The sequence below is a fragment of the Hesperophylax consimilis genome, chromosome 17 (genome assembly GCF_061612785.1).
Source record: "Hesperophylax consimilis isolate HC1 chromosome 17, BYU_Hcon_1.0, whole genome shotgun sequence".
Lineage (NCBI taxonomy): Eukaryota > Metazoa > Arthropoda > Insecta > Trichoptera > Limnephilidae > Hesperophylax > Hesperophylax consimilis.
Genome location: NC_142852.1, coordinates 22,927,501 through 22,940,644, shown reverse-complemented (window position 1 = coordinate 22,940,644; position 13,144 = coordinate 22,927,501).

Genomic DNA, 13,144 nt, shown 5'->3' with positions numbered 1-13,144 from the left:
CTTTTCGTAGGGCAACATAATATATTTTTTAATGTAGAAACAGACTTCAAAATGTCCAAAACCCAATACAATGCTTTATTATATTATAACTAGGAAGAAAATATATTTTTTTTTCATGTTTTTCATCGATCAATATTTTGATAACTCCATGCCACACCAATTTAATTTGTACGGAAGGTGAAAAACAGTTTCTTAAGAAAACTTAAAAAAAATAACTGGCTATTCAGATCTTGTTACTAAATATAGCTAAAACTATTTAAAGCAACTTTTCAATTGTGAGCGGTGGTTTTACTCAGAATGCCTCTTTCACTAATGCGATGCGCCGCAAGTGCACAACAGATTATTTAAATGAATTGATTATGAAATAAGACAAATGAATTGATTGTGAAATATGACAAATTAATTGAATAAAATTTACTCGCAACTCCGAATTGCTAGTTGAGAGCCTTACCCCTCGACCAAACCTTACCACAAACATTATTAATTTTCTCCATCAGGAGTGTTGAAAATTTTTAAGTGGTGCATATAAATCGAACTCCCATAGAATAGCACTATTATATATCCCTACGCGATAGTGTGACATAACACCACTAACCAGTGAGAGCTAAAATGTATCACGCCACAAGACCTAAAGGGTTTCCGGCAAGGGATACACAAAACAAACAAGTTAGTTTCTTGCTTGATATCGATAGTTAAATCAAATCTTGATGTTTTAGACTTCGGTAGGCAGGTACCTACCTAGGTCGCTACTTACTTGGACTTTATGATAATTTATGAAAAGATATGTAAAAAGTAGGTAGGAATATAATTATGCTGCATTCTGTAAATTGATTCGAATTCGTAAGATCATAGAAGATAGACCGCATACCTCCCACAGTTCTTACAATACAATTAGGTTCGCTATTTCGCCTTTCGGAAAAATCTCTGGTGTATTTTGTTTATCTAGGTACTTACCAAATCAGAATCCAGTCGGTGTCCCGAAACGAACATTTACTTGTACTAGGTACTGTAGGTACGAGGAGAAGGGAATGGAGCGGTAAAGGTTCCTGACTAGGTATTTATATCTGGTCACCAAGCAAGACTAAAGTTATTATAATGAACACGATAAAGAAGTGGACGCTTTATATGGATTAGGCATATTGCACGGATTAATGGAGAAAAGAGTGTAAAGAGAATACAATCGAATCCTGACTGTTCAAACCTAGTTAATTACTGTGTAAACGTCTTAATTAAAACCTCTTCAAATCTAACAACTGAATAAATATTAACTATTTTATTCGATATTTAAATAAGTTAGATAAGTAATTAACTAATTGATATGTATTTATTTGTAAGAAACAAACAGCTTACAGTTTACATAATATATAATACAGAGATAAATACCTACAATACGACTGCAATCCACTTGTGTATTCACACAAGTGAATTGCAGTCAAGCCAAAAAAGTTTCTAATGCTAATATTGGTTTGGAGATGGAGTTTTATTATATCTTAAAATTAATGTTTGGTTAGAGAAAAAGGAGAGGAATATATGATAAGGATATAAGATGCTCCCGATACATTTCATACTTTCGTATTAATTTATCGTACGCGTTTCTTCTATTCGACATTTCTGAAGATTTTTTTTAAATGTCTATGCTGTGAATGTTTTTGTTATAATGCGTACATATTCCGGGAATTGGGATTTTTTTTCTAATGTTTGTTCTACATGTGGGCAAATGGAATAAATTGGATTGTCGGGTTGATCTTGATGGAATTGGAATTTTTATTAAATTGGTAAGCTCTGGCGAGTCTCGGCCATTGTTTAGAATTTTATAATACAAGATTTGATAAAAAATTAAACACTAGTAATTATTACGGTTTTGATAAGGATAACATTTTTCATTTTAAAACTGGTTTATTCCTGTTGATTTCCCTAAAATACAACAAATAGAAATGATGGTTCACAGAATGATAATACCGATAATCTTATATGGCCACTAACTAAAAATAATATTAAAAATGTATTTTAATTATCATTGGTTGTGACAACCCTTTCCTAAAAGCAATATCGATGTAATCCGATAGCTGTCTGGAATATATCCGGTCGAGAATATGTGGAAAGGGTTCAATCAAATTATGGAACAAACTGTTGGGTAGCTGTCTCTTTTCTGCGCGGTGGCAGGAGCACGTCAGTAACACGTGTTAACATGTTCACGTGTTCGCGGAGTGAATTCATAGCAAATCGTTTGAGACTTTGTTATGAATTAATTTTTACACTTCTTATTAACCACCTACCTATGAAGTTTTTCAATTAAATTAAAATTCATCTTGTAACCTACCAATATTTAGCCCAGTTACCTAGGTACCTAGTTACATAGCCGTATTACATAGTCGTATATATATCATTAAGATAGTAGTTATAGGCCTTAGTCGTAAGTCACTAGATATAAGTCTTAGAGATAAGTCGGTAGTTCTAGTATTAACTATTTAAGAAATATATTTGAACAGCGCCCTTGAGGTGATTTCTCACGAAAACGGCGCTATATAAATTAGCCAAATATTATTATTATTATATCTATGAACAATAAGTTTTCTGAAAAATGTAATCAATTTATTTACACAAAATTAATGAAATTAAAAGTTTTTCGATTTTAAAGAGGTCAAGTTCATGTTGGATTTATTTAATAATCCATTTGGAAAGTTTCACAAACTATGAATACAATTAAAAATGTGCGGAAGATATTATTTTTCTGAAAAAAAATGGGGTATGTTGTGAGGCTGTAGGTGGTGGGAAGAGGAAGGCGATGTGGAAGAGGGAGGTGGGAAAGTACCTGGCTATTCAGATTTGGTCACTAAACACGGCTAAAGCCATTTCAAGCAACGATTCTATTCTGAATGGTGGTCTTTCACCAGGGCTATACTGAGAGTATCTTCAAGTCTGGAACGTGCCGCAAATATACTAAATAATATTTTAAATCAATGATTTGTGAAATAACACAAATTAGTGAAATAAAATTTACTTGCGCACACCGGGATTTGAACCCGCGACCTCCGGATATCTAGTCAAAAGCGATACCTCTAGACCACGGAGGCGTCATCTTGTGCGGTATTGGCGTAAAAAAACTGTTGGATAATAATAATACTAATGATGGTTTGTATAGCGCCGTTTTTGTGAAAAATCATAATCACCTAAAGGGCTCTGTACAAATTTATAATATGTTATTTAATATATCACTAATGTATTTCTATAATCTATCTTACCTACAGATTAAGCAAACCATTATAGCAACTTATGGCTAGCAGATTGCATCCACCGGTTCATCGATCACTAATACAAGACAATATGTATGTACAATTCATTTGACCAACGAACGTGATATTGCGTTAAAATGTACAATTATTATGTATTTATTTACATTCTATACAGGCAGATAATATACAGGACCATACTAATCTGGAAGGTCGGTTGAGAATGACGCTATTGTTTTTTAGTAAAATTTAGATATAGTTTGCACGCAGAGGACATAATTATAATAATAAATGGATTTATAATTTGTGCGGCACCATTTTGACAATATTCTCGTCACATAATTATTATTAGAAATAGGTATCTATCATTATTATTTACACATCTACATTAAGCTTGTGCCTAACAAAATTTTTTAATTAAAAAAATTTGGAACCTAACAATTTTTTTTTAAATAAAATTATTGTACAATGACTGCCATATAAATTATTCCTTTTACACTTTCCCCGCCTTCCCCGCTCCCGCCTTCCATGTATGCCTCTAAACATTATGCAATACACACACTGTTGTAAAATGCTTATACAAACGCTAGATCTCACCATGAAATATAGAAACTTTTGTGTTCTTTCCCATAAACCCCCGTTCCCGCTCCGTTCCCCTTCCGCGTCACTCCTTTTCGCGTTACCCTTCCACTTTCCCCGCTTTCCCCCCTCCCCATAATTCGTACCCTACCCCACTCCGATATTCCCCTCCTTCTCTCGCCTTCCTTACCCTGATTCTAAACTATATGAAATATACACATCTGTTGAAACGAATCGCGCGCCTCTAGTTGCAAAATGGTCATACAAATTTTAAAATGCCAGAGCCCACCATTAGACATGGAAACCTCGTGTCCTTTTCCCATACTTCCCCATGACACGGAATGAACACATATGAACGCATTAAGTCATCAACAATTCAGGCTCAAATCAAATTTACTTGCGCACGCCGGAATTCGAATCCGCGACCTCAAAATGCGTAGCCAAGGAGCGTAATCTCAACCTCAAACACTATACTATTAACAACTATTTTTTAGTTTTTAAAATATTGCATTATTCACGTAACATGGCGATACTGAAAGTACCTATCTACCATTCTTGAACTTGCCGCAAATATACCATAAAGGTACTAACGTATTATTTAAACAAATAAATATTGTGAAATTATACAAATTTATCAGATAAAATTTACTTGCGCACGCCGTTATTTGAACCCGCAACCTCCGAATTCGTAGCCAAGGATCGTAATCTCAATCTCAACGGCGAAACAATGAACAACTATTTTGTAGTTATTTAAAATATTGCATTATTCACGTAACATGGCGATACTGAAAGTACCTATCTACCATTCTTGAACTTGCCGCAAAAATATCATTTAGGTACCAACGTATTATTTAAACAAAATAAATATTGTGAAATTATAGAAATTTATCAAATAAAATTTACTTGCGCACGCCCTAATTTGAACCCGCGACCTCCAAATTCGTAGTCAAGGATCGTAATCTCAATCTCAACGGCGAAAAAATTAACAACTTTTTTGTAGTTATTTAAAATATTGCATTTTTCACGTAACATGGCGATACTGAAAGTACCAATCTACCATTCTTGAACTTGCCGCAAATATACCATAAAGGTACTAACGTATTATTTAAAACTAACAAATATTGTGAAATTATTGAAATTTATCAAATAAAATTTACTTGCGCACGCCCTAATTTGAACCCGCGACCTCCAAATTCGTAGTCAAGGATCGTAATTTCAATCTCAATGGCGACACAATGAACAACTATTTTGTAGTTATTTAAAATATTGCATCATTCACGTAACATGGCGATACTGAAAGTACCTATCTACCATTCTTGAACTTGCCGCAAATATACCATATAGGTACGAACGAATTATTTAAAACTAATAAATATTGTGAAATTATATAAATTTATCAAATAAAATTTACTTGCGCACGCCCTAATTTGAACCCGCGACCTCCAAATTCGTAGTCAAGGATCGTAATCTCAATCTCAACGGCGAAAAAATTAACAACTATTTTGTAGTTATTTAAAATATTGCATTTTTCACGTAACATGGCGATACTGACAGTACCTATCTACCATTCTTGAACTTGCCACAAATATACCATATAGGTACTAACGTATTATTTAAACAAACAAATATTGTGAAATTATGCAAATTGCACGGCGTAATTTGAACCCGCGATTTCTGAATTCTTTTTTTATAGTTATATTATTATTGCATTATTCACGTAACATGAGAGTAGGAAGTATGTACCTCTCATTATTATTTTACGTACATTTATACTTTTGAATAGGTAACTAGAAAAAAAAACATAAAAATAAAAAGTATAAATTTCAGTACGGGTGGTGAAGCCCACATTGTCAAAGTATGAAAATAAATTTATTTTGAAAATACATGTATCTGTAATATGATTAAAAATATTGAAGTATTTTTTTAATGTTTGCACAAACGTAATATGTGTAATTATTTGTATTAGATTATTTTAAAATCAGTTTTTAATACACCATCATAATATTATGTACGAGCATATATTATAAGCATGTTAATTATATTATTATCTATTGAGAAAAAATAATACCAACAATTAAATAAAAAAAATATTTGCGGACACCGGGTTTAAAAATGCGACATTCTCCGACAAAAGCAAGCGAGAAAGAATACAAACATAATTTAGGTAAATAGGTACCGAGCCTTTGCTAATTCGAAAATTCACAATAGAAAATTTCAAAAATCTGAGAACGATACGATAGTGGCATCTATGGATATTTTAGTAATGTATGGCTCAAAGCATGCCTTCTGCATAATTTTAAAATTGGCTTCAATCTATGCGTTGCGTATATAATGCAAAGTGTTAGTTTGGGGACAGATACTTTGGGCCTGTCCCCAAACTATACAAATGTCCCCGAAGTATGGGCGCGCTCGAAAAACTGTCCTCATTCTATGCTTCCCACATATATATATATATATATATATATATATATATATATATTTATCCCCTCTCGTACTATGTTGATCTCGCGCGACGGTACGCCAGGTATTTGTTGATCCGTTTGCATTTGTTGATCCACCCCGGATATGTTGATCCATTACCCAAGCTGGCATACATATGTAAATCCCTACAGATCAACTTGTGTCATCGAGATTTAGCTGTAAGCCACGCCCATTTTTCGGTCGCATATACATTTTACACGATTTATTTTGTTGATCTATATATTTCTGACAAACTTGACGGCTTGCATGCGTTGTAACTTAACCGCCAATTTCGCGCGCGTTGTCGTACTTTTTAGATCCTGTTAGTACATCCATATTCTATGAAAATGACTTTATACTTACAGAGGATAGACTGCCTCACGAGTATTTATATTGAAATGGAACTTTCGCAAACGTCAAATCCATGCTAAAAAAATCTTTTGAACTTGATTAAACAAAAATTGTAAATTTAATACATCATTTACTACGTTTCGTGACTTAGCAGGGGTGCTCGGGTTCATAGGGTGAGGTTTGTCTGGGTCATTTTAAAAGAGAAATTTTGAACTTTGATTGAATAAAATTTTATTTTAATGTATCTTTTACCATCTCTCCCGACGTAAGTTTCTTGTAATGATTAAGTTGAAACAAAGCGTAATATCCATAATATGTGCCTATTAAAATTGCGGCGATTAGATTGGTGAGAATTAAATTTTACAAATTTTAAATTATGATTGCTAAAAAATCTATTCTAATTTGTTTATTACTAAACATGGCTAAAGTCATTTCAAGCTACGATTCCAACCAACGATTTTTTAGTATATGTTCGTCAATCAACAAGAGCCATAATGTCTGTACATCAGAGCCCTCGAGAACTATTACAATTATGTGTACCGCCGCCCCGGGAACCATTTATTAGATAACCAACACCCCTACCATAGGTCACCGTCAACGTTTAGCGAGATTGTTGTTTATTTCTTATATTTTTTACAACATATCCACTCAGGAGGCCCTGAGGAAAATCGTAACCCTCAGGGCCTATGTCATCTTTGTGAATGCTGTGTTGGGGGAATTTTGAAGGAAAGGAAGGAGAGTGGGTTCTGGGAAGTAAATAGGTATGATGGGTGGGTAGTAATCTGGGGTTCAGTGTGATTGAGTGATATACATAAGAATCCAACTCTCCTACTGCGTTGCAAGGCGATGCGTTGAAAGAGGACTAATCGATCCGGCCCACCACGCAGTTATTAGGCAGGCGCATCCGCCGCCAAGCCCCTCACATACCTCACCCCATAAACTCGGGCACACCTGATAAGTCACCAAACATATCCAACAACTTGGGGAGACCTATGGCAGAAGTGTAGGTTATCCAATAAATGGTTCCCGGGGCGGCGGTGCACATACCCTCCTCCCAAATTGTAATAAACGTCTACTTTCAAATGTAAAACATAATTTAAAACGTTCCTAAATGACGGCCTCCGTTATCGAGGGGTAAGGCTATCGACTAGCAATCCGAAGGTCGCGGGCTCAAATAAATTTTACTAAAATTAATTTGTACTATTTTACAATTAGTGTTTGGCAACCAGATCTGAAGAGCCAAGTACTCTCCCAACTTCCTCATCTCCTTCGAGGTTCACAATATCTTCAGTCTCACAACAACCCCAATTGAGGATGCCATAGTCTCACTGGCTCCAGACGGGAGCAGTTAGGACTCTGGTGTGGTATTCAAAACTAAAAATCTACAGCTAATTTCGAGAAGTTGAATAAAGTGTTTTTAGCACGGCAAAATGGCAAAATTTCAATATTATTGTAACAATAGCAGACTAACATGTGACATTAATACATCAATGAATAACACTCATTTTACATGACCACCCAATGAGAAGCTGATTTTTTTCACAGTTTGTCTAGAACCGAACACCTGCATGTTATACTAATACCAGCTAGAGGAGAGCGTAAAACACTTCAATATTTTTTTATTTAAATATTGATAATTCTTCGATGCTTCATAATAATGTTTCATAAAAAAATACAAATCAAATCACACCACATCCAGACAAAGAAGCCGATATGTTTTTATACACAAAAAAGGTTTATTTGGATATTCTCTGTATTAAAACTAATTTCGTTAAAAAATAATACTTTATTGTGAATTTGATCAGACCTAAACTTCGTTGTTAAGATAATGCAGCTGCGTGGCCGCCCGCGCCGCGATATATCCATGTCGGCGTTTTTTTGTTATAACGACACCCTGATTAGAATACATTTAATTGTTTTGTCTTTGATTTTATAAATATTTTTAATAAATTAAAAACGGCTATGGAATTCCACGTTTTGCCACCGCGTTTCCGGATACTATTGATTACTTAACACGGCTAAATATTTCAAAACGACTTATTAACGATTCCAGAATGTACTTTATTTATTACTGTTTTAAAAATGTATCTGTTTCTTTAGACAATTTTTTTTTTATAAACTGCCTATAAACTACGTTTTATTACTTATCCACTGGAGCGATCTCTGTCATATTTTAGACCGGTCGGTGGCCGAGTTGACATCGCGTTTGGGTCCCACCCAGGCGCGGCGTAGTGTGTTCAATTCCTGGGCTGGCTAAGTCCTCCATCACAACACAAGCAACATTTTCAGCTGACTGTGGTGGTAGTAGGAGATTTTCAAATATTGCCAGGTTATTCGAAACCCGGGAATGTAGGGTGAATGTCCCAAAGGTCAGCCTCTTAAGATTTTTACTTGATTTATTACAGTTTAAAAAGTAGTAAATAGCGTTTAAGTTTCTAACAATTATACCTTATTATAGTTCAAAGAACAGACTATTCACTTATCATTATTGGAAATGTATTTGTTTCAATGAAAATGATTTAAAGGCCTTTCAAAAATTAAATGCCAAAATCACCCAAAGTCAGCCACCATGTGCCTATCTCCAGCCTTTCGAGTTCCTAAAGTCAGCCTAGTCGACGGCTGAGGGTTTTAAATTATTACATATGACGTGAAATTAAAAAATAGGTATTCAATAGTAGCAATTTTATTTATATCTACATAGTAAGCAGACAAATATGGCAAGTAAATTGTTTAGAAGCAACTTCCGCATAAGGTGTTTTTGGGTACACTTGAGGTGATACCATCTTGGACAGATGTCACAACCAACATTTTTCAGATCATCGTCTTCTACGATTAATTCTTCTTCACATCCAGTGCATGAAATTTTAGATTTTTTCAGATCATCATCTACTACATCACTGTGTAATTCTTCTTCACATCCAGTGCTTGAAATTTTAGATTGAGTAGATGTTACATTTAATTTCTTATTGGTTTCTCCAGTCTTTCGTCCTAGGTTCTTGTATTTGTCAGTGTTTGCTTTTCGTTTCATTTGTTCTTCCCTTCTTTTCGTTCGTTCTTCTATTTTTGTAGCCTGTTCTTCTTTTCTTTTTTTTATTGCTTCTTGCCTTTCAATCCTCTTTTTTACTAGTGCCTGTTTTATATCTTCTTTTTTGGCCATGTAATTCTTCCAAGCATCAGACGAAATTGCCATCGGCATCGGTTCTCCTGGTTTCAATTTTCTTTTTCCAAATTGCGAACATTTTGGAGTGAACAAGTGATTGCTGAAGGAGGGAGATATTCCGATTTTAATTTTGTTGGTTACGCACGACAAAGGTGTTGTTGCAGGCACCGGCGGTGGTGTATTTACAGACTTAGTAATAATTGAGGTAGGGCTTGAGTGGAGAGAGAAATTGGAATGATTTGTCATGTCCAGTGATTCAAAATCATCATCAGGAATAGACAAAAATAAATTATTTTGAGCATCTTCTTGGTCGCAATTTACTATGCAATCACTAATTTGTAATTCATTTGCTTCATAGCCTGAAGTTGAGGGTTGAGGGTCAGCATCTGGTTCCAGAACACCTTTGGAATTTAAAACGTAGTTTCCAATAGTGACAACACGATTGTCTGCTTCAGTAAAAGAAGCTTCGATAATTTCGATAACACGGAGTGCATCTATGTTCTCATCCTCTAATTGTTTTTTATGCTTTTGATGACGTTTTGTGCTGTTATTATTTCTTGTCTGTTAAAAGTAACCGCATCTTTTGGAGTGGTTAATTGTTCAATTCTGTTGGTATTTTCCGCACGCTCTAATGTATTTTGAATACACTTAGTGTAGTCAACGGCATCCGGGTTAAAAGGGAACAGCCCACATTTTCTAAACCCATTCTTAATAATATCTGTCATATCTTTTTGTAGCACTTTGTTCAGTAATGGACAAAAGGTGCTCTTAGACAAGACTGAATTATAATTTTCCGAATTCCCTTGCCATTCTCTAATAGTTTTTCGCCATTCGACTTTAAGAGGCCGGAAAACGCTGACGTCAGCTGGTTGCATCAAGTGAGTCGTGTTTGGGGGTAATGAATAGAGAATTATTTGATTATCATTGCAGAATTTGCTCAGCTCAAGAGTAAGGTGGGACTTATGCCCATCTACTAACAAGAGTACTGGTTTTGGAACAGAGTTTTTCTCCAACCAAGAATTCACTGCATTGGCTACGTATTCAAAGAATATTTCACTCCTCATCCAACCAGTCTCCGAACGACCAAGAAACCACTCATCGGGCATACTTTGTATTACATCTCGCGGTGGTCGAACATATGGAAAGACGACCATCGGTTGTAAGGTGTCACCTGCAGCTGTGAAAACTAACAATACCGTTATAGTTTCTTTTTCATTCCCGGCTTGAATTTCGTATACATTTTTCCAGCCTTTTGGTGCGATAACTTTTCCAGTTTTAGGGCAAACACTAAAACTGGTTTCATCGCCATTAAGTATTCTTCTCGGGTCTTCCAAAAGATCTATAGCATTGATGTCACTTAAATACTTTTTGAGATCATTAAACCATTTGCGTATGTACTCTTCAGTAACAACCGCTCTACCCTTACTTATACCTTCCGGGACACGCTCATTCAAGATTGGATGTCTCTTAATAAATAGGTCGTACCATTTTCTTCCCGGTCTATCATTTGTGAAGGGGTTTGGGCGTTTGTCATCCTTCATAATTTTTTGAACTGTGTTTAAAAGATCATCCTTCTTTCTTGAAAATCCACATTTGGCCAATTCGGATAACCATTGCACCAAAGACTCTTCTTCCTCTTTAGTTAATGTGGTATCTCTACCCATATTTGTTTTATCAGGAACTCTGCCGTGGAGACGATCTTGTAGAGTTCCCCTGGGAACTCCATATTTTCTGCTGGCTTCTCTGATGCTAATTTGATCTCCCCTTATTGCTCGGAGAGCATCTTCAATTTTGCTTCGGTCGTATTGTAGAAGGGGTTTTTTATATCCCTTTGGTTTGACGATCTTCTCTTTCGGCATGTTGAATTTCGTTTTTATGAATACCTACCTAGAATTCAAATACAACATTAAATCATTCACCATGCCATAAAGTGTATTAGCACGTTGATGGCTGACATTTGGATCATTAAGTTCCTAAAGTCAGCCACGTCTACCCCAAAACAAAATGAGGCGGCTGACCTTTGGTGTTTTTATTTTAATGCATTTATTTGTGTATGTAAGATCACATTGTAAAGATAGAGAACACTACTGCACACTTAGATTCCATATTTGAAATAACCTACACATGGCCTAAGGACAGCCCCCCCGGCTGACTTTAGGATGCTCTAACAAAATTTGTTCCTAAAGTCAACCACCACAACATTGCAAAAATCAAACATCATAAACATAATTTGAATGCTTGAAAACAAGGCAAAATAATCACAGAAACATAAAATAACACTTAACTCAACAATATTAGTAAAATTCAGGGTTTTTAAACTTACTTTGAAACCGTGGTCAACTGCAAATTTATTATGGCGCGCGGGAGAATGTCTGACAGGTCTTCACTTGTTTGAAAACAACGGTCGAATATAGGGACAGAAAATAAGTTAGAGCCGCCATTTCGAAACCATGTTTGGTTCATTAGTTACTAGTGCGTGAACATTCTCATAGATGGTGATAGAGTGCACATTTTTCTTATTATTTCACGAAATTATGAAAGAGGCTGACAATAGGCACAGGCTGACTATAGGAGCGTTCACCCTATGTCTTTCTTTTAAAAAAGTAGTTTATATTGTTTCCGTTTTAATGTTTTCGGGGGATAATTATACCAGTACAACTCAATTACTGTCAAACTTGTTGTAAAATCAGATATGAGCGCATCAGCAGAATGCTGCCTGCTCATTACATAATAATAATAATAATAATTGACCCCGTACTACAAATAAACCCAAGTTTTTTTAAAGTTTCTGTGAGTACAGCTCCCAAGTCTTGCTCAAGTGCATGTCCGTCCGTAACACTTAGTCAATGTAATTATTTGTTCGTTGTCCTCTTTCCTAATGTGAAGTTTATATTTTGATTTTAATTAATATATTTACACGTTGTTTGGGGTAAAGTTTTATCTCATTCATAAAAAAAAACTTTTTCTTCTTCTGTTTTTATCGAGATTAAAGCAAACTATGATATTAACATATATTTGTTTTTCTTTTTTTATTACATCAAGTAGTTACGGTTCGTGATTAAACAGATTTTCTTGAGGATATATAGTGTATTACGTTAAAAAAAAATGAAATTTTGAAGAGTAAGTTTAAACTAATCCTAACTAAATTAAACTAATACTAACCCCGGGGTCGGGGTCATTGCAGCATTTCACTCAATTGGTTTATGAGAATATAGCTTAATTTATATGAGATTGAAAAAAGATCATATACGAATTTGGTGGGCAGTTAAATTGTCTGACGTTGATTATAAGTATTTTTTTCGTAAACTTTATATGCAAGACGTAGAAAATGTTAAAGTCAAATTGGTTCAATTGGCTTTGGTCT